The 25,055-nt window shown below is 45.8% G+C and overlaps 1 long non-coding RNA gene across 1 annotated transcript in view; it reads left to right on the forward strand.

Annotated features, from left to right (window-relative positions):
• Window positions 1–13,659: 13,659 nt before the first annotated feature.
• The window catches only part of LOC140692600 (uncharacterized), a 62,908-nt gene continuing 51,512 nt past the window's right edge, over window positions 13,660–25,055 (forward strand). Inside the window, exon 1 of the long non-coding RNA XR_012068160.1 lies at window positions 13,660–13,768. This is a non-coding gene — a long non-coding RNA (uncharacterized lncRNA). The remainder of the gene's footprint in view (window positions 13,769–25,055) is intronic.

The following is a 25,055-nucleotide window of genomic DNA, read 5'->3' on the forward strand; positions in this document are numbered from 1 at the left end:
GCCTTTGTTGTGATAAACCCCCCATACTATTTCGTTTAGGATAACCTCATTTTGATTACGCTTATCTCACAAATCTGAAAGAGCACAGGACACTTCCTCTGGTGGAAATGGAGCTTCTAAACTTCTCAGCTCTGCATTCTACTCTATGTTATTTTGGAGTGTTTCCAGAAGAGCAGAGTGTGAGTGCGCTTGTGCTTTGTAGTGCCACGGGAATGTCCCACTGAAACCAGTTCTTCCAAGAGCTTCTCTGTCTACAGAAACACCAGTGGAAGCATATCTATGGATGTCACACATCAGGGCCTGCTGGAATGATCCCGCAGCCCGAACTTGGTGTCCTCGCTGCCGAACCGTGCCGGTGCCATCCAAAATGTAGCATCCGCTTTTGAGAGATAAACTGAAGGAAATCCTTCCTCTTCTCACGCTGTGGTCTTGGACCACACTTCCTTGTCCTCTCATCCTTGTGGCACGGGTGCACGAAGGCAACCACAGAGCTGTTGCACATCCTGTGCCTCAAACCAAACCATAATCACAGCCCAGGTTATGAATGTAGCAGATCCTAAGGCTTTTCATTCTGAATTCAAACCCAAGGCCCCCTGGATCCCTCAGACCAGGTGCACAATATCTCTGATTCAGCCCCACACATGCTCTATTGGCAAAATGCCAAATTGGTCTCTGGTCCTGCAGATGCACTGGGTGTGGCCATGGGACATATCGATAATTTCAACTGCGCGCGCCAGGGTGGTTGCTTGCTCATTGGGGTCACAGGTCGGTTTGATCTCTTGATAGGACCCACCACATCCCACAACGCACTCCAGATCCCTGAGACTCAGCGTGTGCCATCATCCGTAGCCCTATCCCTCCCTGAACGCTGCCTCTGCTACCTCAAATTTGGCAGCTCGGATCTCTGTCTCAGAATCAACTGTGGGGATATTTTGCACTGGATTCTTTGAGTTCTGTCAGCCAAGCATCTGCTGTGCACTCTTCTAACACTCAGCGCATCACCTTCAATCCCATGTCTCCTGTCCGCTTGAGAGTGTGCGTCCAAGTTAAAGAGAGTTTCACCTTTACTGCTCCATCAACAGGGCTCAGACCATGCACTGGTATCCAATCCCTGCTTTTCCTTCTCCTGCTTCCAGGTGTTCTGAGGCCTCATCCTGTCTTTGGAAGTAACAGACCTCTCTTCGGCAAGTGTCCTGTGCCAAGGGCTGGGTGAGTGGATGTTTCCATTGCTGTGTTCATGGGAGCGAGTGAGCGCAGGTTGCACTGCTTCTCTGTCAACTGGGCATCGATGAATCAACACTTTCCAGATACATTTCACAGAATTGTGATTTTTTTTTATCTCTTGGTTTCTATACAGCCGTGGTGGGAGGGATTGTCCGAAGACTCCAGTTGTGACATTGTGTTGATCTCTCATTTGCAGTCTTTAAAAATTTAATAGAATTTATATAAATGTTTTGGGAGTTATACGAAAATGAAGTTAGTTTCTGAAACATACTAAATCGACCTAGAAGCCAGACTTGTCAATTTCGGTAACATTTTGTCAGCTCTAAGGAAAACATAGACAGATAGAATGCAAACTAGCAGTCCGAACTGTTAAAGGGGTCATGTCAACTCTTTACTGTGGAAGCCTCCGAAACCAACAGGAACCATGAAATAACTAATGGAAACATGAAATAACCCCCAAGCTTGGATTCACTTGTGCATGTGGTGCCCTTTACTCCCGATGACACCTACTGGTCAATGTTGGCATTTCAAGGTGTAACATCCCTCTCAAGGAAAATACAAGAGAAAACGAACTAAATATATACATTTAGCTTTGAATCCAAAGAACCTAGAGGCATTATAGCTATGAGAACCCTGCTGCAGCTATGCTAGGCTACTGAGAACCAGGTGTTCTTCTATCAGTGATGAGAACGCTTAATCATCCGATCATGTTGGGTAAAGCACTTGAATGCAACCAAGTCTGCACCCCCATGATAGATTGCCCCCGGGGGCTTGACTCAATTGAAAGACGGTCCACATAAGCTGTGTCTTTCATGTCATTGGCGACTTTTACAGTTCCGTTCACTATCTGACTTCTAATATTTACCTAGACTGTCTTGAAAAACGGAGGCCTAATACAGATTCAAGTTCAGTCAAAGATTCCCCTCACTTACCACACTCCTTCACCCCAGAGAACACATAAACCCAGCATTTGCTGAATCTAGCGGAAGGCCATCGTTTCTTTGTGGGAGCTAAGTATTCAATTCCTATCTATTTCATACGAGAGTATTTGACCTTTATGGGGTTCCCTGTTGTTCACAGAGGATGAAGCTAGAGGAACTCTGATTCTAGGAGGGGCTTGCTCTTCTCTTACTGGCTTCATTGCAGCTCAGGTACTGATCCCTCAAAATGGATGCCTGAGTGGAGGGGAGGGAAGAGCAAGTGCTTGATAGCTAGGTCCAAACCTGGGAAAAGGCTTACCTGGGCTTGGTGCACTTTGATCTGAATGGCTTGGAATTGCCCCTTGGGTCGTGTGGATTATCTGACCTCTTTCAAGAACATGAGCGTTTTTATCATCTCTGCCATCTCTTCTCTTTAGACGTCAGGGATCTTGGACCCGTTCTTGGAGCAGAGAATTGAGGAACTTCCTCCAGTCCACGGTGGCCCTCCGTATGTTTCTGCTAGTATCAGCGAGGTTCAATATGTCTCATGAATGCCTTTCGAGCCTGCTATCCTCTACAGCTGTCTCCAGGCCAGTATTCTCTATTGTAGCAGAACATCTCTCATCAATGTGTTCGCATCTCTCCTCAATCCGTGCAGCCATATTTTCGGCCAGCTTCTCTTCGTGTCTCCCATAAAGTTGACTTCAACAGGACTGGGCAAGTCTGAAAGGACCTCGGAGCCTCTCCAGTAAGCTGAAGACAGGCAGATCTTCCACTGTCTGCCCTTTCAGGTTCTGGAAACTGACCCGTGAACTCAGGTCTTTGGGCAGCAGCAGTATCTCGAACTGACACAGCTTCCCGGACCAAAGACCTAAGCCAAGCTCCACAGAGGGCGGCAGCCCCTCCATCGCACTGATCCACCCACAGAACTCTGCCCGGTTACCTAGGATCCACCAACCACAACAAGCCTCGCGGTACACACCAACATTCCACCTGGAATCCAACCGCTAACTGCCATCCCCAATGGCTACTGCATCTTGTCAGTGTTGGGGGAGGGGCTGCATCCGACGAGAGGTTCCTAAGGTAAATGTGATTCTACCCACTAGCATCCCATGGGCCTTTCTTCTTCCCTCTTTCCTTTTGTTCAGATCTGTATGAACTGTAGCAACGGAGGGAAGTGTGTCCATTTTCAGTTGAATGTTTCACACGTCTTTAAACTTTCTAACAGTTCACAGTACACAGAGACCCACTAAGGGAAACTATTGTTCCTGTAATATGGGCACACCCGCAATACATAGCCGTCGGTTTATTTCTGCTGAAACTCCCGCATTCACGAGACATCTATCCATTTGTTTCAAGGGGGCTGGAATCCCTAGGAATGATACAATCCCCAATGTGCACTTTAATGCCTGTCTCTTTTGAACTTAGTACACTTTTGCGGAGCTACTTTTCCTTGTTATAGGCTTGTGCCATTTCTTCTCGACGTAGTGTAGAAGATGGCATTCATTCATCCTGTTGGAAGACTTGCAAGTCTATATCACGGGCTAGGAATCCATTGGATTCCAAAGCGGCATTTGGGTTAGGTCACGATATGCTCATATGAATCAATATCTACGAATATAAATGCACGCCCCTGATTTCCGAATAAAGGTACATTCAAGCCACGATACTGGGTCGATGCGTACTGAATGATCCTTGACATCACCTTGAGTAATTTCTTTTGAATATTCATGTTACCCTACCCTTTTTGTGTTGTTTGTTTGTTTGATTCTTTCTTGGTCTGCTTCTCGTTTGTTTCGCAAACACGTCAGGCCATGCATCTCTCCGTTTGCTTCCAACAGAGAGTCATATAAGCTGACTCCCTTAAGATAGTGCTTCCAATCCCCTATGACTTCCTGCTTCCCTCTCCCATCTTTAGGGTTTTGATGTCCTCCTTGCCTTCTTCGTGTTTCTTCTTTTCCACTCATGCTCTTCTTGCATTTCCAATAAGGGTTTTCTTCTTTCCATTTCATCTTGCTGCTTATCCCTTCAGGGGAGAATTCTCAACCTTTCTTTTAGGATAAGTTTCGAACTGCTGAATTCTTTTAAGATTTGCAGGTCTGTGGCATTCTCTAGCTCTGCTGTTATTAGAAATGGTGGTCATGTGGCATAGGCTACCCTAGATGGCAGCATTTTGCCATTCAAGCTATGGTCTATGTCCTGGCACTCCTCCCTGTCCTGCAATATTGCTGCTGAGATAGCAGCTGAAACCCCTCTGGAGGTTCTCTTGTGACTATGTTGCTTTCCTCCAGGCGCATTTTAAATCACTGGGATGCTCATGAACTTTGTTGATTTGGATCATACAGCTGCTGCTAAGTCTATTGGGATTCCACCTCTTTTGGACGCTGTGTACTTCCTGAATTCGCCTAGATGATTCTATCTTGGCTTTCAGCAAGTTTCAGTCTGATTTTTCTACACATCACTTTTCAAACATTGTTTGTTTCTTTATCTCTTGCTTTTCCATCTGGGACTCTTGCAAATTTTAGTCTTTCATGCCTTGTCTTCAACCAGGATTCAACAGCAATGTTTTCATTGGTTTGCACTTGCTTTCCTATGTGTGCTTCTGACCGAGGGATTTGTGTTCCCCTGTCTTCAAAGTCATTCACGCGTCCCTCTGTAATATCTCGTCTGCTTAGGACGGAATGTTAGCCCTGATATTTTCTCATCCACTGGGTTTTCCGATATTATTTGGCTCGTCTTTAGGCTTTCTCTTCCCCTTTTCTGGTATTCTGCCTTTTGTGATTCTGAGACACTGTTGTTCTTCAGTGTTTCCCTCACCTCCATTTTCAATACTTGCTCTGGAGAGCGTTTTGCAGTCTAGTTGTCTGAAAGCTTATCTTTAGGGCCTTCAATCTCTTGGGAACTGAAAATGGTACTTCCTTTTCCTTTTACTGTATTTCTTCATCTCTACTGGTCAGGTAATTTCAGGTATCTAATGTAGACTTCTAGGGCTTGGTTAAGTGAAAACTTTAGACTCTTGGCTCTACACAATTGCATGGGATTTCTGTGAGGACTAATTTTCCTAGACATTGATGCCATATCCTGTTCCTGTGTGTGTTGTCTGGTCTATCTCCAATTGCTGGTGTTGCCTTTGTTGTGATAAACCCCCCATACTATTTCGTTTAGGATAACCTCATTTTGATTACGCTTATCTCACAAATCTGAAAGAGCACAGGACACTTCCTCTGGTGGAAATGGAGCTTCTAAACTTCTCAGCTCTGCATTCTACTCTATGTTATTTTGGAGTGTTTCCAGAAGAGCAGAGTGTGAGTGCGCTTGTGCTTTGTAGTGCCACGGGAATGTCCCACTGAAACCAGTTCTTCCAAGAGCTTCTCTGTCTACAGAAACACCAGTGGAAGCATATCTATGGATGTCACACATCAGGGCCTGCTGGAATGATCCCGCAGCCCGAACTTGGTGTCCTCGCTGCCGAACCGTGCCGGTGCCATCCAAAATGTAGCATCCGCTTTTGAGAGATAAACTGAAGGAAATCCTTCCTCTTCTCACGCTGTGGTCTTGGACCACACTTCCTTGTCCTCTCATCCTTGTGGCACGGGTGCACGAAGGCAACCACAGAGCTGTTGCACATCCTGTGCCTCAAACCAAACCATAATCACAGCCCAGGTTATGAATGTAGCAGATCCTAAGGCTTTTCATTCTGAATTCAAACCCAAGGCCCCCTGGATCCCTCAGACCAGGTGCACAATATCTCTGATTCAGCCCCACACATGCTCTATTGGCAAAATGCCAAATTGGTCTCTGGTCCTGCAGATGCACTGGGTGTGGCCATGGGACATATCGATAATTTCAACTGCGCGCGCCAGGGTGGTTGCTTGCTCATTGGGGTCACAGGTCGGTTTGATCTCTTGATAGGACCCACCACATCCCACAACGCACTCCAGATCCCTGAGACTCAGCGTGTGCCATCATCCGTAGCCCTATCCCTCCCTGAACGCTGCCTCTGCTACCTCAAATTTGGCAGCTCGGATCTCTGTCTCAGAATCAACTGTGGGGATATTTTGCACTGGATTCTTTGAGTTCTGTCAGCCAAGCATCTGCTGTGCACTCTTCTAACACTCAGCGCATCACCTTCAATCCCATGTCTCCTGTCCGCTTGAGAGTGTGCGTCCAAGTTAAAGAGAGTTTCACCTTTACTGCTCCATCAACAGGGCTCAGACCATGCACTGGTATCCAATCCCTGCTTTTCCTTCTCCTGCTTCCAGGTGTTCTGAGGCCTCATCCTGTCTTTGGAAGTAACAGACCTCTCTTCGGCAAGTGTCCTGTGCCAAGGGCTGGGTGAGTGGATGTTTCCATTGCTGTGTTCATGGGAGCGAGTGAGCGCAGGTTGCACTGCTTCTCTGTCAACTGGGCATCGATGAATCAACACTTTCCAGATACATTTCACAGAATTGTGATTTTTTTTTATCTCTTGGTTTCTATACAGCCGTGGTGGGAGGGATTGTCCGAAGACTCCAGTTGTGACATTGTGTTGATCTCTCATTTGCAGTCTTTAAAAATTTAATAGAATTTATATAAATGTTTTGGGAGTTATACGAAAATGAAGTTAGTTTCTGAAACATACTAAATCGACCTAGAAGCCAGACTTGTCAATTTCGGTAACATTTTGTCAGCTCTAAGGAAAACATAGACAGATAGAATGCAAACTAGCAGTCCGAACTGTTAAAGGGGTCATGTCAACTCTTTACTGTGGAAGCCTCCGAAACCAACAGGAACCATGAAATAACTAATGGAAACATGAAATAACCCCCAAGCTTGGATTCACTTGTGCATGTGGTGCCCTTTACTCCCGATGACACCTACTGGTCAATGTTGGCATTTCAAGGTGTAACATCCCTCTCAAGGAAAATACAAGAGAAAACGAACTAAATATATACATTTAGCTTTGAATCCAAAGAACCTAGAGGCATTATAGCTATGAGAACCCTGCTGCAGCTATGCTAGGCTACTGAGAACCAGGTGTTCTTCTATCAGTGATGAGAACGCTTAATCATCCGATCATGTTGGGTAAAGCACTTGAATGCAACCAAGTCTGCACCCCCATGATAGATTGCCCCCGGGGGCTTGACTCAATTGAAAGACGGTCCACATAAGCTGTGTCTTTCATGTCATTGGCGACTTTTACAGTTCCGTTCACTATCTGACTTCTAATATTTACCTAGACTGTCTTGAAAAACGGAGGCCTAATACAGATTCAAGTTCAGTCAAAGATTCCCCTCACTTACCACACTCCTTCACCCCAGAGAACACATAAACCCAGCATTTGCTGAATCTAGCGGAAGGCCATCGTTTCTTTGTGGGAGCTAAGTATTCAATTCCTATCTATTTCATACGAGAGTATTTGACCTTTATGGGGTTCCCTGTTGTTCACAGAGGATGAAGCTAGAGGAACTCTGATTCTAGGAGGGGCTTGCTCTTCTCTTACTGGCTTCATTGCAGCTCAGGTACTGATCCCTCAAAATGGATGCCTGAGTGGAGGGGAGGGAAGAGCAAGTGCTTGATAGCTAGGTCCAAACCTGGGAAAAGGCTTACCTGGGCTTGGTGCACTTTGATCTGAATGGCTTGGAATTGCCCCTTGGGTCGTGTGGATTATCTGACCTCTTTCAAGAACATGAGCGTTTTTATCATCTCTGCCATCTCTTCTCTTTAGACGTCAGGGATCTTGGACCCGTTCTTGGAGCAGAGAATTGAGGAACTTCCTCCAGTCCACGGTGGCCCTCCGTATGTTTCTGCTAGTATCAGCGAGGTTCAATATGTCTCATGAATGCCTTTCGAGCCTGCTATCCTCTACAGCTGTCTCCAGGCCAGTATTCTCTATTGTAGCAGAACATCTCTCATCAATGTGTTCGCATCTCTCCTCAATCCGTGCAGCCATATTTTCGGCCAGCTTCTCTTCGTGTCTCCCATAAAGTTGACTTCAACAGGACTGGGCAAGTCTGAAAGGACCTCGGAGCCTCTCCAGTAAGCTGAAGACAGGCAGATCTTCCACTGTCTGCCCTTTCAGGTTCTGGAAACTGACCCGTGAACTCAGGTCTTTGGGCAGCAGCAGTATCTCGAACTGACACAGCTTCCCGGACCAAAGACCTAAGCCAAGCTCCACAGAGGGCGGCAGCCCCTCCATCGCACTGATCCACCCACAGAACTCTGCCCGGTTACCTAGGATCCACCAACCACAACAAGCCTCGCGGTACACACCAACATTCCACCTGGAATCCAACCGCTAACTGCCATCCCCAATGGCTACTGCATCTTGTCAGTGTTGGGGGAGGGGCTGCATCCGACGAGAGGTTCCTAAGGTAAATGTGATTCTACCCACTAGCGTCCCATGGGCCTTTCTTCTTCCCTCTTTCCTTTTGTTCAGATCTGTATGCACTGTAGCAACGGAGGGAAGTGTGTCCATTTTCAGTTGAATGTTTCACACGTCTTTAAACTTTCTAACAGTTCACAGTACACAGAGACCCACTAAGGGAAACTATTGTTCCTGTAATATGGGCACACCCGCAATACATAGCCGTCGGTTTATTTCTGCTGAAACTCCCGCATTCACGAGACATCTATCCATTTGTTTCAAGGGGGCTGGAATCCCTAGGAATGATACAATCCCCAATGTGCACTTTAATGCCTGTCTCTTTTGAACTTAGTACACTTTTGCGGAGCTACTTTGCCTTGTTATAGGCTTGTGCCATTTCTTCTCGACGTAGTGTAGAAGATGGCATTCATTCATCCTGTTGGAAGTCTTGCAAGTCTATATCACGGGCTAGGAATCCATTGGATTCCAAAGCGGCATTTGGGTTAGGTCACGATATGCTCATATGAATCAATATCTACGAATATAAATGCACGCCCCTGATTTCCGAATAAAGGTACATTAAAGCCACGATACTGGGTCAATGCGTACTGAATGATCCTTGACATCACCTTGAGTAATTTCTTTTGAATATTCATGTTACCCTACCCTTTTTGTGTTGTTTGTTTGTTTGATTCTTTCTTGGTCTGCTTCTCGTTTGCTTCGCAAACACGTCAGGCCATGCATCTCTCCGTTTGCTTCCAACAGAGAGTCATATAAGCTGACTCCCTTAAGATAGTGCTTCCAATCCCCTATGACTTCCTGCTTCCCTCTCCCATCTTTAGGGTTTTGATGTCCTCCTTGCCTTCTTCGTGTTTCTTCTTTTCCACTCATGCTCTTCTTGCATTTCCAATAAGGGTTTTCTTCTTTCCATTTCATCTTGCTGCTTATCCCTTCAGGGGAGAATTCTCAACCTTTCTTTTAGGATAAGTTTCGAACTGCTGAATTCTTTTAAGATTTGCAGGTCTGTGGCATTCTCTAGCTCTGCTGTTATTAGAAATTGTGGTCATGTGGCATAGGCTACCCTAGATGGCAGCATTTTGCCATTCAAGCTATGGTCTATGTCCTGGCACTCCTCCCTGTCCTGCAATATTGCTGCTGAGATAGCAGCTGAAACCCCTCTGGAGGTTCTCTTGTGACTATGTTGCTTTCCTCCAGGCGCATTTTAAATCACTGGGATGCTCATGAACTTTGTTGATTTGGATCATACAGCTGCTGCTAAGTCTATTGGGATTCCACCTCTTTTGGACGCTGTGTACTTCCTGAATTCGCCTAGATGATTCTATCTTGGCTTTCAGCAAGTTTCAGTCTGATTTTTCTACACATCACTTTTCAAACATTGTTTGTTTCTTTATCTCTTGCTTTTCCATCTGGGACTCTTGCAAATTTTAGTCTTTCATGCCTTGTCTTCAACCAGGATTCAACAGCAATGTTTTCATTGGTTTGCACTTGCTTTCCTATGTGTGCTTCTGACCGAGGGATTTGTGTTCCCCTGTCTTCAAAGTCATTCACGCATCCCTCTGCAATATCTCGTCTGCTTAGGACGGAATGTTAGCCCTGATATTTTCTCATCCACTGGGTTTTCCGATATTATTTGGCTCGTCTTTAGGCTTTCTCTTCCCCTTTTCTGGTATTCTGCCTTTTGTGATTCTGAGACACTGTTGTTCTTCAGTGTTTCCCTCACCTCCATTTTCAATACTTGCTCTGGAGAGCGTTTTGCAGTCTAGTTGTCTGAAAGCTTATCTTTAGGGCCTTCAATCTCTTGGGAACTGAAAATGGTACTTCCTTTTCCTTTTACTGTATTTCTTCATCTCTACTGGTCAGGTAATTTCAGGTATCTAATGTAGACTTCTAGGGCTTGGTTAAGTGAAAACTTTAGACTATTGGCTCTACACAATTGCATGGGATTTCTGTGAGGACTAATTTTCCTAGACATTGATGCCATGTCCTGTTCCTGTGTGTGTTGTCTGGTCTATCTCCAATTGCTGGTGTTGCCTTTGTTGTGATAAACCCCCCATACTATTTCGATTAGGATAACCTCATTTTGATTACGCTTATCTCACAAATCTGAAAGAGCACAGGACACTTCCTCTGGTGGAAATGCAGCTTCTAAACTTCTCAGCTCTGCATTCTACTCTATGTTATTTTGGAGTGTTTCCAGAAGAGCAGAGTGTCAGTGCGCTTGTGCTTTGTACTGCCACGGGAATGTCCCACTGAAACCAGTTCTTCCAAGAGCTTCTCTGTCTACAGAAACACCAGTGGATGCATATCTATGGATGTCACACATCAGGGCCTGCTGGAATGATCCCGCAGCCCGAACTTGGTGTCCTCGCTGCCGAACCGTGCCGGTGCCATCCAAAATGTAGCATCCACTTTTGAGAGATAAACTGAAGGAAATCCTTCCTCTTCTCACGCTGTGGTCTTGGACCACACTTCCTTGTCCTCTCATCCTTGTGGCACGGGTGCACGAAGGCAACCACAGAGCTGTTGCACATCCTGTGCCTCAAACCAAACCATAATCACAGCCCAGGTTATGAATGTAGCAGATCCTAAGGCTTTTCATTCTGAATTCAAACCCAAGGCCCCCTGGATCCCTCAGACCCGATGCACAATATCTCTCATTCAGCCCCACACATGCTCTATTGGCAAAATGCCAAATTGGTCTCTGGTCCTGCAGATGCACTGGGTGTGGCCATGGGACATATCGATAATTTCAACTGCGCGCGCCAGGGTGGTTGCTTGCTCATTGGGGTCCCAGGTCGGTTTGCTCTCTTGATAGGACCCACCACATCCCACAACGCACTCCAGATCCCTGAGACTCAGCGTGTGCCATCATCCGGAGCCCTATCCCTCCCTGAACGCTGCCTCTGCTACCTCAAATTTGGCAGCTCGGATCTCGGTCTCAGAATCAACTGTGGGGATATTTTGCACTGGATTCTTTGAGTTCTGTCAGCCAAGCATCTGCTGTGCACTCTTCTAACACTCAGCGCATCACCTTCAATCCCATGTCTCCTGTCCGCTTGAGAGTGTGCGTCCAAGTTAAAGAGAGTTTCACCTTTACTGCTCCATCAACAGGGCTCAGACCATGCACTGGTATCCAATCCCTGCTTTTCCTTCTCCTGCTTCCAGGTGTTCTGAGGCCTCATCCTGTCTTTGGAAGTAACAGACCTCTCTTCGGCAAGTGTCCTGTGCCAAGGGCTGGGTGAGTGGATGTTTCCATTGCTGTGTTCATGGGAGCGAGTGAGCGCAGGTTGCACTGCTTCTCTGTCAACTGGGCATCGATGAATCAACACTTTCCAGATACATTTCACAGAATTGTGATTTTTTTTTATCTCTTGGTTTCTATACAGCCGTGGTGGGAGGGATTGTCCGAAGACTCCAGTTGTGACATTGTGTTGATCTCTCATTTGCAGTCTTTAAAAATTTAATAGAATTTATATAAATGTTTTGGGAGTTATACGAAAATGAAGTTAGTTTCTGAAACATACTAAATCGACCTAGAAGCCAGACTTGTCAATTTCGGTAACATTTTGTCAGCTCTAAGGAAAACATAGACAGATAGAATGCAAACTAGCAGTCCGAACTGTTAAAGGGGTCATGTCAACTCTTTACTGTGGAAGCCTCCGAAACCAACAGGAACCATGAAATAACTAATGGAAACATGAAATAATCCCCAAGCTTGGATTCACTTGTGCATGTGGTGCTCTTTACTCCCGATGACACCTACTGGTCAATGTTGGCATTTCAAGGTGTAACATCCCTCTCAAGGAAAATACAAGAGAAAACGAACTAAATATATACATTTAGCTTTGAATCCAAAGAACCTAGATGCATTATAGCTATGAGAACCCTGCTGCAGCTATGCTAGGCTACTGAGAACCAGGTGTTCTTCTATCAGTGATGAGAACGCTTAATCATCCGATCATGTTGGGTAAAGCACTTGAATGCAACCAAGTCTGCACCCCCATGATCGATTGCCCCCGGGGGCTTGACTCAATTGAAAGACGGTCCACATAAGCTGTGTCTTTCATGTCATTGGCGACTTTTACAGTTCCGTTCACTATCTGACTTCTAATATTTACCTAGACTGTCTTGAAAAACGGAGGCCAAATACATATTCAAGTTCAGTCAAGGATTCCCCTCACTTACCACACTCCCTTCACCCCAGAGGAGACATAAACCCAGCATTTGCTGAATCTAGCGGAAGGCCATCGTTTCTTTGTGGGAGCTAAGTATTCAATTCCTATCTATTTCATACGAGAGTATTTGACCTTTATGGGGTTCCCTGTTGTTCACAGAGGATGAAGCTAGAGGAACTCTGATTCTAGGAGGGGCTTGCTCTCCTCTTACTGGCTTCATTGCAGCTCAGGTGCTGATCCCTCAAAATGGATGCCTGAGTGGAGGGGAGGGAAGAGCAAGTGCTTGATTGCTAGGCCCAAACCTGGGAAAAGGCTTACCTGGGCTTGGTGCACTTTGATCTGAATGGCTTGGAATTGCCCCTTGGGTCGTGTGGATTATCTGACCTCTTTCAAGAACATGAGAGTTTTTATCATCTCTGCCATCTCTTCTCTTTAGACGTCAGGGATCTTGGACCCGTTCTTAGAGCCGAGAATTGAGGAACTTCCTCCAGTCCACGGTGGCCCTCCGTATGTTTCTGCTAGTATCAGCGAGGTTCAATATGTCTCATGAATGCCTTTCGAGCCTGCTATCCTCTACAGCTGTCTCCAGGCCAGTATTCTCTATTGTAGCAGAACATCTCTCATCAATGTGTTCGCATCTCTCCTCAATCCGTGCAGCCATATTTTCGGCCAGCTTCTCTTCGTGTCTCCCATAAAGTTGACTTCAACAGGACTGGGCAAGTCTGAAAGGACCTCGGAGCCTCTCCAGTAAGCTGAAGACAGGCAGATCTTCCACTGTCTGCCCTTTCAGGTTCTGGAAACTGACCTGTGAACTCAGGTCTTTGGGCAGCAGCAGTATCTCGAACTGACACAGCTTCCCGGACCAAAGACCTAAGCCAAGCTCCACAGAGGGCGGCAGCCCCTCCATCGCACTGATCCACCCACAGAACTCTGCCCGGTTACCTAGGATCCACCAACCACAACAAGCCTCGCGGTACACACCAACATTCCACCTGGAATCCAACCGCTAACTGCCATCCCCAATGGCTACTGCATCTTGTCAGTGTTGGGGGAGGGGCTGCATCAGACGAGAGGTTCCTAAGGTAAATGTGATTCTACCCACTAGCGTCCCATGGGCCTTTGTTCTTCCCTCTTTCCTTTTGTTCAGATCTGTATGCACTGTAGCAACGGAGGGAAGTGTGTCCATTTTCAGTTGAATGTTTCACACGTCTTTAAACTTTCTAACAGTTCACAGTACACAGAGACCCACTAAGGGAAACTATTGTTCCTGTAATATGGGCACACCCGCAATACATAGCCGTCGGTTGATTTCTGCTGAAACACCCGCATTCACGAGACATCTATCCATTTGTTTCAAGGGGGCTGGAATTCCTAGGAATGATACAATCCCCAATGTGCACTTTACTGCCTGTCTCTTTTGATCTTAGTACACTTTTGCGGAGCTACTTTTCCTTGTTATAGGCTTGTGCCATTTCTTCTCGACGTAGTGTTGAAGATGGCATTCATTCATCCTGTTGGAAGACTTGCAAGTCTATATCACGGGCTAGGAATCCATTGGATTCCAAAGCGGCATTTGGGTTAGGTCACGATATGCTCATATGAATCAATATCTATGAATATAAATGCATGCCCCTGATTTCCGAATAAAGGTACATTCAAGCCACGATACTGGGTCGATGCGTACTGAATGATCCTTGACATCACCTTGAGTAATTCCTTTTGAATATTCATGTTACCCTACCCTTTTTGTGTTGTTTGTTTGTTTGATTCTTTCTTGGTCTGCTTCTCGTTTGTTTCACAAACACGTCAGGCCATGCATCTCTCCGTTTGCTTCCAACAGAGAGTCATATAAGCTGACTCCCTTAAGATAGTGCTTCCAATCCCCTATGATTTCCTGCTTCCCTCTCCCATCTTTAGGGTTTTGATGTCCTCCTTGCTTTCTTCTTGTTTCTTCTTTTCCACTCATGCTCTTCTTGCATTTCCAATAAGGGTTTTCTTCTTTCCATTTCATCTTGCTGCTTATCCCTTCATAGGAGAATTCTCAACCTTTCTTTTAGGATAATTTTCGAACGGCTGAATTCGTTTAAGATTTGCAGGTCTGTGGCATTCTCTAGCTCTGCTGTTATTAGAAATGGTGGTTATGTGGCTTAGGCTACACTAGATGGCAGCATTTTGCCATTCAAGCTATGGTCTATGTCCTGGCACTCCTCCCTGTCCTGCAATATTGCTGCTGAGATAGCAGCTGAAACCCCTCTGGAGGTTCTCTTGTGACTATGTTGCTTTCCTCCAGGCGCATTTTAAATCACTGGGATGCTCATGAACTTTGTTGATTTGGATCATACAGCTGCTGCTAAGTCTATTGGGATTCCACCTCTTTTGGACGCTGTGTACTTCCTGAATTCGCCTAGATGATTCTATCTTGGCTTTCAGCAAGTTTCAGTCTGATTTTTCTACACATAACTTTTCAAACATTGTTTGTTTCTTTATCTCTTGCTTTTCCATCAAGGACTCTTGCGAATTTTAGTCTTTCATGCCTTGTCTTCAACCAGGATTCAACAGCAATGTTTTCATTGGTTTGCACTTGCTTTCCTATGTGTGCTTCTGACCGAGGGATTTGTGTTCCCCTGACTCCAAAGTCATTCACGCGTCCCTCTGCAATATCTCGTCTGCTTAGGACGGAATGTTAGCCCTGATATTTTCTCATCCACTGGGATTTCCGATATTATTTGGCTCGTCTTTAGGCTTTCTCTTCCCCTTTTCTGGTATTCTGCCTTTTGTGATTCTGAGACACTGTTGTTCTTCAGTGTTTCCCTCACCTCCATTTTCAATACTTGCTCTGGAGAGCGTTTTGCAGTCTAGTTGTCTGAAAGCTTATCTTTAGGGCCTTCAATCTCTTGGGAACTGAAAATGGTACTTCCTTTTCCTTTTACTGTATTTCTTCATCTCTACTGGTCAGGTAATTTCAGGTATCTAATGTAGACTTCTAGGGCTTGGTTAAGTGAAAACTTTAGACTCTTGGCTCTACACAATTGCATGGGATTTCTGTGAGGACAAATTTTCCTAGACATTGATGCCATGTCCTGTTCCTGTGTGTGTTGTCTGGTCTATCTCCAATTGCTGGTGTTGCCTTTGTTGTCATGAACACCCCATACTATTTCGATTAGGATAACCTCATTTTGATTACGCTTATCTCACAAATCTGAAAGAGCACAGGACCCTTCCTCTTGTGGAAGTGGAGCTTCTAAAGCTTCTCAGCTCTGCATTCTACTCTATGTTATTTTGGAGTGTTTCCAGAAGAGCAGAGTGTGAGTGCGTTTGTGCTTTGTAGTGCCACGGGAATGTCCCACTGAAACCAGTTCTTCCAAGAGCTTCTCTGTCTACAGAAACACCAGTGGAAGCATATCTATGGATGTCACACATCAGGGCCTGCTGGAATGATCCCGCAGCCCGAACTTGGTGTCCTCGCTGCCGAACCGTGCCGGTGCCATCCAAAATGTAGCATCCGCTTTTGAGAGATAAACTGAAGGAAATCCTTCCTCTTCTCACGCTGTGGTCTTGGACCACACTTCCTTGTCCTCTCATCCTTGTGGCACGGGTGCACGAAGGCAACCACAGAGCTGTTGCACATCCTGTGCCTCAAACCAAACCATAATCACAGCCCAGGTTATGAATGTAGCAGATCCTAAGGCTTTTCATTCTGAATTCAAACCCAAGGCCCCCTGGATCACTCAGACCCGATGCACAATATCTCTGATTCAGCCCCACACATGCTCTATTCGCAAAATGCCAAATTGGTCTCTGGTCCTGCCGATGCACTGGGTGTGGCCATGGGACATATCGATAATTTCAACTGCGCGCGCCAGAGTGGTTGCTTGCTCATTGGGGTCACAGTTCGGTTTGCTCTCTTGATAGGACCCACCACATCCAACAACGCACTCCAGATCCCTGAGACTCAGCATGTGCCATCATCCGTAGCCCTATCCCTCCCTGAACGCTGCCTCTACTACCTCAAATTTGGCAGCTCGGATCTCGGTCTCAGAATCAACTGTGGGGATATTTTGCACTGGATTCTTTGAGTTCTGTCAGCCAAGCATCTGCTGTGCACTCTTCTAACACTCAGCGCATCACCTTCAATCCCATGTCTCCTGTCCGCTTGAGAGTGTGCGTCCAAGTTAAAGAGAGTTTCACCTTTACTGCTCCATCAACAGGGCTCAGACCATGCACTGGTATCCATTCCCTGCTTTTCCTTCTCCTGCTTCCAGGTGTTCTGAGGCCTCATCCTGTCTTTGGAAGTAACAGACCTCTCTTCGGCAAGTGTCCTGTGCCAAGGGCTGGGTGAGTGGATGTTTCCATTGCTGTGTTCATGGGAGCGAGTGAGCGCAGGTTGCACTGCTTCTCTGTCAACTGGGCATTGATGAATCAACACTTTCCAGATACATTTCACAGAAATGTGATTTTTTTTATCTCTTTGTTTCTATACAGCCGTGGTGGGAGGGATTGTCCGAAGACTCCAGTTTTGACATTGTGTTGATCTCTCATTTGCAGTCTTTAAAAATTTAATAGAATTTATATAAATGTTTTGGGAGTTATACGAAAATGAAGTTAGTTTCTGAAACATACTAAATCGACCTAGAAGCCAGACTTGTCAATTTCGGTAACATTTTGTCAGCTCTAAGGAAAACATAGACAGATAGAATGCAAACTAGCAGTCCGAACTGTTAAAGGGGTCATGTCAACTCTTTACTGTGGAAGCCTCCGAAACCAACAGGACCCTTGAAATAACTAATGGAAACATGAAATAACCCCCAAGCTTGGATTCACTTGTGCATGTGGTGCCCTTTACTCCCGATGACACCTACTGGTCAATGTTGGCATTTCAAGGTGTAACATCCCTCTCAAGGAAAATACAAGAGAAAACGAACTAAATATATACATTTAGCTTTGAATCCAAAGAACCTAGAGGCATTATAGCTATGAGAACCCTGCTGCAGCTCTGCTAGGCTACTGAGAACCAGGTGTTCTTCTATCAGTGATGAGAACGCTTAATCATCCGATCATGTTGGGTAAAGCACTTGAATGCAACCAAGTCTGCAGCCCCATGATAGATTGCCCCCGGGGGCTTGACTCAATTGAAAGACGGTCCACATAAGCTGTGTCTTTCATGTCATTGGCGACTTTTACAGTTCAGTTCACTATCTGACTTCTAATATTTACCTTGACTGTCTTGAAAAACGGAGGCCTAATACATATTCAAGTTCAGTCAAGGATTCCCCTCACTTACCACACTCCCTTCACCCCAGAGAAGACATAAACCCAGCATTTGCTGAATCTAGCGGAAGGCCATCGTTTCTTTGTGGGAGCTAAGTATTCAATTCCTATCTATTTCATACGAGAGTATTTGACCTTTATGGGGTTCCCTGTTGTTCACAGAGGATGAAGCTAGAGGAACTCTGATTCTAGGAGGGGCTTGCTCTTCTCTTACTGGCTTCATTGCAGCTCAGGTACTGATCCCTCAAAATGGATGCCTGAGTGGAGGGGAGGGAAGAGCAAGTGCTTGATAGCTAGGCCCAAACCTGGGAAAAGGCTTACCTGGGCTTGGTGCACTTTGATCTGAATGGCTTGGAATTGCCCCTTGGGTCGTGTGGATTATCTGACCTCTTTCAAGAACATGAGCGTTTTTATCATCTCTGCCATCTCTTCTCTTTAGACGTCAGGGATCTTGGACCCGTTCTTGGAGTAGAGAATTGAGGAACTTCCTCCAGACCACGGTGGCCCTCCGTATGTTTCTGCTAGTATCAGCGAGGTTCAATATGTCTCATGAATGCCTTTCGAGCCTGCTATCCTCTACAGCTGTCTCCAGGCCAGTATTCTCTATTGTAGCAGAACATCTCTCATCAATGTGTTCGCATCTCTCCTCAATCCGTGCAGCCACATTTTCGGCCAGCTTCTCTTCGTGTCTCCCATAAAGTCGACTTCAACAGGACTGGGTAAGTCTGAAAGGACCTCGGAGCCTCTCCAGTAAGCTGAAGACAGGCAGATCTTCCACTGTCTGCCCTTTCAGGTTCTGGAAACTGACCCGTGAACTCAGGTCTTTGGGCAGCAGCAGTATCTCGAACTGACACAGCTTCCCGGACCAAAGAACTAAGCCAAGCTCCACAGAGGGCGGCAGCCCCTCCATCGCACTGATCCACCCACAGAACTCTGCCCGGTTACCTAGGATCCACCAGCCACAACAAGCCTCGCGGTACACAACATCATTCCACCTGGAATCCAACCGCTAACTGCCATCCCCAGTGGCTGCTGCATCTTGTCAGTGTTGGGGGAGGGGCTGCATCCGACGAGAGGTTCCTAAGGTAAATGTGATTCTACCCACTAGCTTCCCATGGGCCTTTGTTCTTCCCTCTTTCCTTTTGTTCAGATCTGTATGCACTGTAGCAACGGAGGGAAGTGTGTCCATTTTCAGTTGAATGTTTCACACGTCTTTAAACTTTCTAACAGTTCACAGTACACAGAGACCCACTAAGGGAAACTATTGTTCCTGTAATATGGGCACACCCGCAATACATAGCCGTCGGTTGATTTCTGCTGAAACACCCGCATTCACGGGACATCTATCCCTTTGTTTCAAGGGGGCTGGAATTCCTAGGAATGATACAATCCCCAATGTGCACTTTACTGCCTGTCTCTTTTGATCTTAGTACACTTTTGCGGAGCTACTTTTCCTTGTTATAGGCTTGTGCCATTTCTTCTCGACATAGTGTAGAATATGGCATTCATTCATCCTGTTGGAAGACTTGCAAGTCTATATCACGGACTAGGAATCCATTGTATTCCAAATCGGCATTTGGGTTAGGTCACGATATGCTCCTATGAATCAATATTTACGAATATAAATGCACGCCTCTGATTTCCGAATACAGGTGTGCTGAGTACATTCAAGCCGCGATACTGGGTCGATGCGTACTGAATGATCCTTGACATCACCTTGAGTAATTTCTTTTGAATATTCATGTTACCCTACTCTATTTGTGTTGTTTGTTTGTTTGATTCTTTCTTGGTCTGCTTCTCGTTTGTTTCGCAAACACATCAGGCCATGCATCTCTCCGTTTGCTTCCAACAGAGAGTCACATATGCTGACTCCCTTAAGATAGTGCTTCCAATCCCCTATGATTTCCTGCTTCCCTCTCCCATCTTTAGGGTTTTGATGTCCTCCTTGCCTTCTTCTTGTTTCTTCTTTTCCACTCATGCTCTTCTTGCATTTCCAATAAGGGTTTTCTTCTTTCCATTTCATCTTGCTGCTTATCCCTTCAGGGGAGAATTCTCAACCTTTCTTTTAGGATAAGTTTCGAACTGCTGAATTCGTTTAAGATTTGCAGGTCTGTGGCATTCTCTAGCTCTGCTGTTATTAGAAATGGTGGTCATGTGGCTTAGGCTACCCTAGATGGCAGCATTTTGCCATTCAAGCTATGGTCTATGTCCTGGCACTCCTCCCTGTCCTGCAATATTGCTGCTGAGATAGCAGCTGAAACCCCTCTGGAGGTTCCCTTGTGACTCTGTTGCTTTCCTCCAGGTGCATTTTAAATCACTGGGATGCTCATGAACTTTGTTGATTTGGATCATACAGCTGCTGCTAAGTCTATTGGGATTCCACCTCTTTTGGACGCTGTGTACTTCCTGAATTCGCCTAGATGATTCTATCTTGGCTTTCAGCAAGTTTCAGTCTGATTTTTCTACACATCACTTTTCAAACATTGTTTGTTTCTTTATCTCTTGCTTTTCCATCTGGGACTCTTTCGAATTTTAGTATTTCATGCCTTGTCTTCAACCAGGATTCAACAGCAATGCTTTCATTGGTTTGCACTTGCTTTCCTATGTGTGCTTCTGACCGAGGGATTTCTGTTCCCCTGTCTTCAAAGTCATTCACGCGTCCCTCTGCAAAATCGAGTCTGCTTAGTTCGGAATGTTAGCCCTGATATTTTCTCATCCACTGAGTTTTCTGATATTATTTGGCTCGTCTTTAGGCTTTCTCTTCCCCTTTTCTGGTATTCTGCCTTTTGTGATTCTGAGACACTGTTGTTCTTCTGTGATTCCCTCACCTCCATTTTCAATACTTGCTCTGGAGAGCGTTTTGCAGTCTAGTTGTCTGAAAGCTTATCTTTAGGGACTTCAATTTCTTTGGATCTGAAAATGGTACTTCTTTTCCTTTTACTGTATTTCTTCATCTCTACTGGTCAGGTAATTTCAGGTATCTAATGTAGACTTCTAGGGCTTGGTTAAGTGAAAACTTTAGACTCTTTGCTCTACACAGTTGCATGGGATTTCTGTGAGGACAAATTTTCCTAGACATTGATGCCATGTCCTGTTCCTGTGTGTGTTGTCTGGTCTATCTCCAATTGCTGGTGTTGCCTTTGTTGTGATGAACCCCCCATACTATTTCGATTAGGATAACCTCATTTTGATTACGCTTATCTCACAAATCTGAAAGAGCACAGGACACTTCCTCTGGTGGAAATGGAGCTTCTAAAGGTTCTCAGCTCTGCATTCTACTCTATGTTATTTTGGAGTGTTTCCAGAAGAGCAGAGTGTGAGTGCGCTTGTGCTTTGTAGTGCCACGGTAATGTCCCACTGAAACCAGTTCTTCCAAGAGCTTCTCTGTCTACAGAAACACCAGTGGAAGCATATCTATGGATGTCACACATCAGGGCCTGCTGGAATGATCCCGCAGCCCGAACTTGGTGTCCTCGCTGCCGAACCGTGCCGGTGCCATCCAAAATGTAGCATCCGCTTTTGAGAGATAAACTGAAGGAAATCCTTCCTCTTCTCACGCTGTGGTCTTGGACCACACTTCCTTGTCCTCTCATCCTTGTGGCACGGGTGCACAAAGGCAACCACAGAGCTGTTGCACATCCTGTGCCTCAAACCAAACCATAATCACAGCCCAGGTTATGAATGTAGCAGATCCTAAGGCTTTTCATTCTGAATTCAAACCCAAGGCCCCCTGGATCCCTCAGACCCGATGCACAATATCTCTGATTCAGCCCCACACATGCTCTATTGGCAAAATGCCAAATTGGTCTCTGGTCCTGCAGATGCACTGGGTGTGGCCATGGGACATATCGATAATTTCAACTGCGCGCGCCAGGGTGGTTGCTTGCTCATTGGGGTCACAGGTCGGTTTGCTCTCTTGATAGGACCCACCACATCCAACAACGCACTCCAGATCCCTGAGACTCAGCGTGTGCCATCATCCGGAGCCCTATCCCTCCCTGAACGCTGCCTCTGCTACCTCAAATTTGGCAGCTCGGATCTCGGTCTCAGAATCAACTGTGGGGATATTTTGCACTGGATTCTTTGAGTTCTGTCAGCCAAGCATCTGCTGTGCACTCTTCTAACACTCAGCGCATCACCTTCAATCCCATGTCTCCTGTCCGCTTGAGAGTGTGCGTCCAAGTTAAAGAGAGTTTCACCTTTACTGCTCCATCAACAGGGCTCAGACCATGCACTGGTATCCATTCCCTGCTTTTCCTTCTCCTGCTTCCAGGTGTTCTGAGGCCTCATCCTGTCTTTGGAAGTAACAGACCTCTCTTCGGCAAGTGTCCTGTGCCAAGGGCTGGGTGAGTGGATGTTTCCATTGCTGTGTTCATGGGAGCGAGTGAGCGCAGGTTGCACTGCTTCTCTGTCAACTGGGCATCGATGAATCAACACTTTCCAGATACATTTCACAGAATTGTGATTTTTTTTTATCTCTTGGTTTCTATACAGCCGTGGTGGGAGGGATTGTCCGAAGACTCCAGTTGTGACATTGTGTTGATCTCTCATTTGCAGTCTTTAAAAATTTAATAGAATTTATATAAATGTTTTGGGAGTTATACGAAAATGAATTTAGTTTCTGAAACATACTAAATCGACCTAGAAGCCAGACTTGTCAATTTCGGTAACATTTTGTCAGCTCTAAGGAAAACATAGACAGATAGAATGCAAACTAGCAGTCCGAACTGTTAAAGGGGTCATGTCAACTCTTTACTGTGGAAGCCTCCGAAACCAACAGGAACCATGAAATAACTAATGGAAACATGAAATAACCCCCAAGCTTGGATTCACTTGTGCATGTGGTGCCCTTTACTCCCAATGACACCTACTGGTCAATGTTGGCATTTCAAGGTGTAACATCCCTCTCAAGGAAAATACAAGAGAAAACGAACTAAATATATACATTTAGCTTTGAATCCAAAGAACCTAGAGGCATTATAGCTATGAGAACCCTGCTGCAGCTCTGCTAGGCTTCTGAGAACCAGGTGTTCTTCTATCAGTGATGAGAACGCTTAATCATCCGATCATGTTGGGTAAAGCACTTGAATGCAACCAAGTCTGCACCCCCATGATAGATTGCCCCCGGGGGCTTGACTCAACTGAAAGACGGTCCACATAAGCTGTGTCTTTCATGTCATTGGCGACTTTTACAGTTCCGTTCACTATCTGACTTCTAATATGTACCTAGACTGTCTTGAAAAACGGAGGCCTAATACAGATTCAAGTTCAGTCAAAGATCCCCCTCACTTACCACACTCCCTTCACCCCAGAGAAGACATAAACCCAGCATTTGCTGAATCTAGCGGAAGGCCATCGTTTCTTTGTGGGAGCTAAGTATTCAATTCCTATCTATTTCATACGAGAGTATTTGACCTTTATGGGGTTCCCTGTTGTTCACAGAGGATGAAGCTAGAGGAACTCTGATTCTAGGAGGGGCTTGCTCTTCTCTTACTGGCTTCATTGCAGCTCAGGTACTGATCCCTCAAAATGGATGCCTGAGTGGAGGGGAGGGAAGAGCAAGTGCTTGATAGCTAGGCCCAAACCTGGGAAAAGGCTTACCTGGGCTTGGTGCACTTTGATCTGAATGGCTTGGAATTGCCCCTTGGGTCGTGTGGATTATCTGACCTCTTTCAAGAACATGAGCGTTTTTATCATCTCTGCCATCACTTCTCTTTAGACGTCAGGGATCTTGGACCCGTTCTTGGAGCAGAGAATTGAGGAACTTCCTCCAGTCCACGGTGGCCCTCCCTAAGTTTCTGCTAGTATCAGCGAGGTTCAATATGTCTCATGAATGCCTTTCGAGCCTGCTATCCTCTACAGCTGTCTCCAGGCCAGTATTCTCTATTGTAGCAGAACATCTCTCATCAATGTGTTCGCATCTCTCCTCAATCCGTGCAGCCACATTTTCGGCCAGCTTCTCTTCGTGTCTCCCATAAAGTCGACTTCAACAGGACTGGGCAAGTCTGAAAGGACCTCGGAGCCTCTCCAGTAAGCTGAAGAGAGGCAGATCTTCCACTGTCTGCCCTTTCAGGTTCTGGAAACTGACCCGTGAACTCAGGTCTTTGGGCAGCAGCAGTATCTCCAACTGACACAGCTTCCCGGAACAAAGACCTAAGCCAAGCTCCACAGAGGGCGGCAGCCCCTCCATCGCACTGATCCACCCACAGAACTCTGCCCGGTTACCTAGGATCCACCAGCCACAACAAGCCTCGCGGTACACACCAACATTCCACCTGGAATCCAACCGCTAACTGCCATCCCCAATGGCTGCTGCATCTTGTCAGTGTTGGGGGAGGGGCTGCATCCGACGAGAGGTTCCTAAGGTAAACGTGATTCTACCCACTAGCGTCCCATGGGCCTTTGTTCTTCCCTCTTTCCTTTTGTTCAGATCTGTATGCACTGTAGCAACGGAGGGAAGTGTGTCCATTTTCAGTTGAATGTTTCACACGTCTTTAAACTTTCTAACAGTTCACAGTACACAGAGACCCAGTAAGGGAAACTATTGTTCCTGTAATATGGGCACACCCGCAATACATAGCCGTCGGTTGATTTCTGCTGAAACACCCGCATTCACGGGACATCTATCCATTTGTTTCAAGGGGGCTGGAATTCCTAGGAATGATACAATCCCCAATGTGCACTTTACTGCCTGTCTCTTTTGATCTTAGTACACTTTTGCGGAGCTATTTTCCTTGTTATAGGCTTGTGCCATTTCTTCTCGACGTAGTGTAGAAGATGGCATTCATTCATCCTGTTGGAAGACTTGCAAGTCTATATCACGGACTAGGAATCCATTGGATTCCTAAGCGGCATTTGGGTTAGGTCACGATATGCTCATATGAATCAATATTTACGAATATAAATGCACGCCTCTGATTTCCAAATACAGGTACTTTCAAGCCGCGATACTGGGTCGATGCGTACTGAGTGATCCTTGACATCACCTTGAGTAATTTCTTTTGAATATTCATGTTACCCTACCCTTATTGTGTTGTTTGTTTGTTTGATTCTTTCTTGGTCTGCTTCTCGTTTGTTTCGCAAACACGTCAGGCCATGCAT

The sequence above is a fragment of the Vicugna pacos genome, unplaced genomic scaffold (genome assembly GCF_048564905.1).
Source record: "Vicugna pacos unplaced genomic scaffold, VicPac4 scaffold_14, whole genome shotgun sequence".
NCBI lineage: Eukaryota > Metazoa > Chordata > Mammalia > Artiodactyla > Camelidae > Vicugna > Vicugna pacos.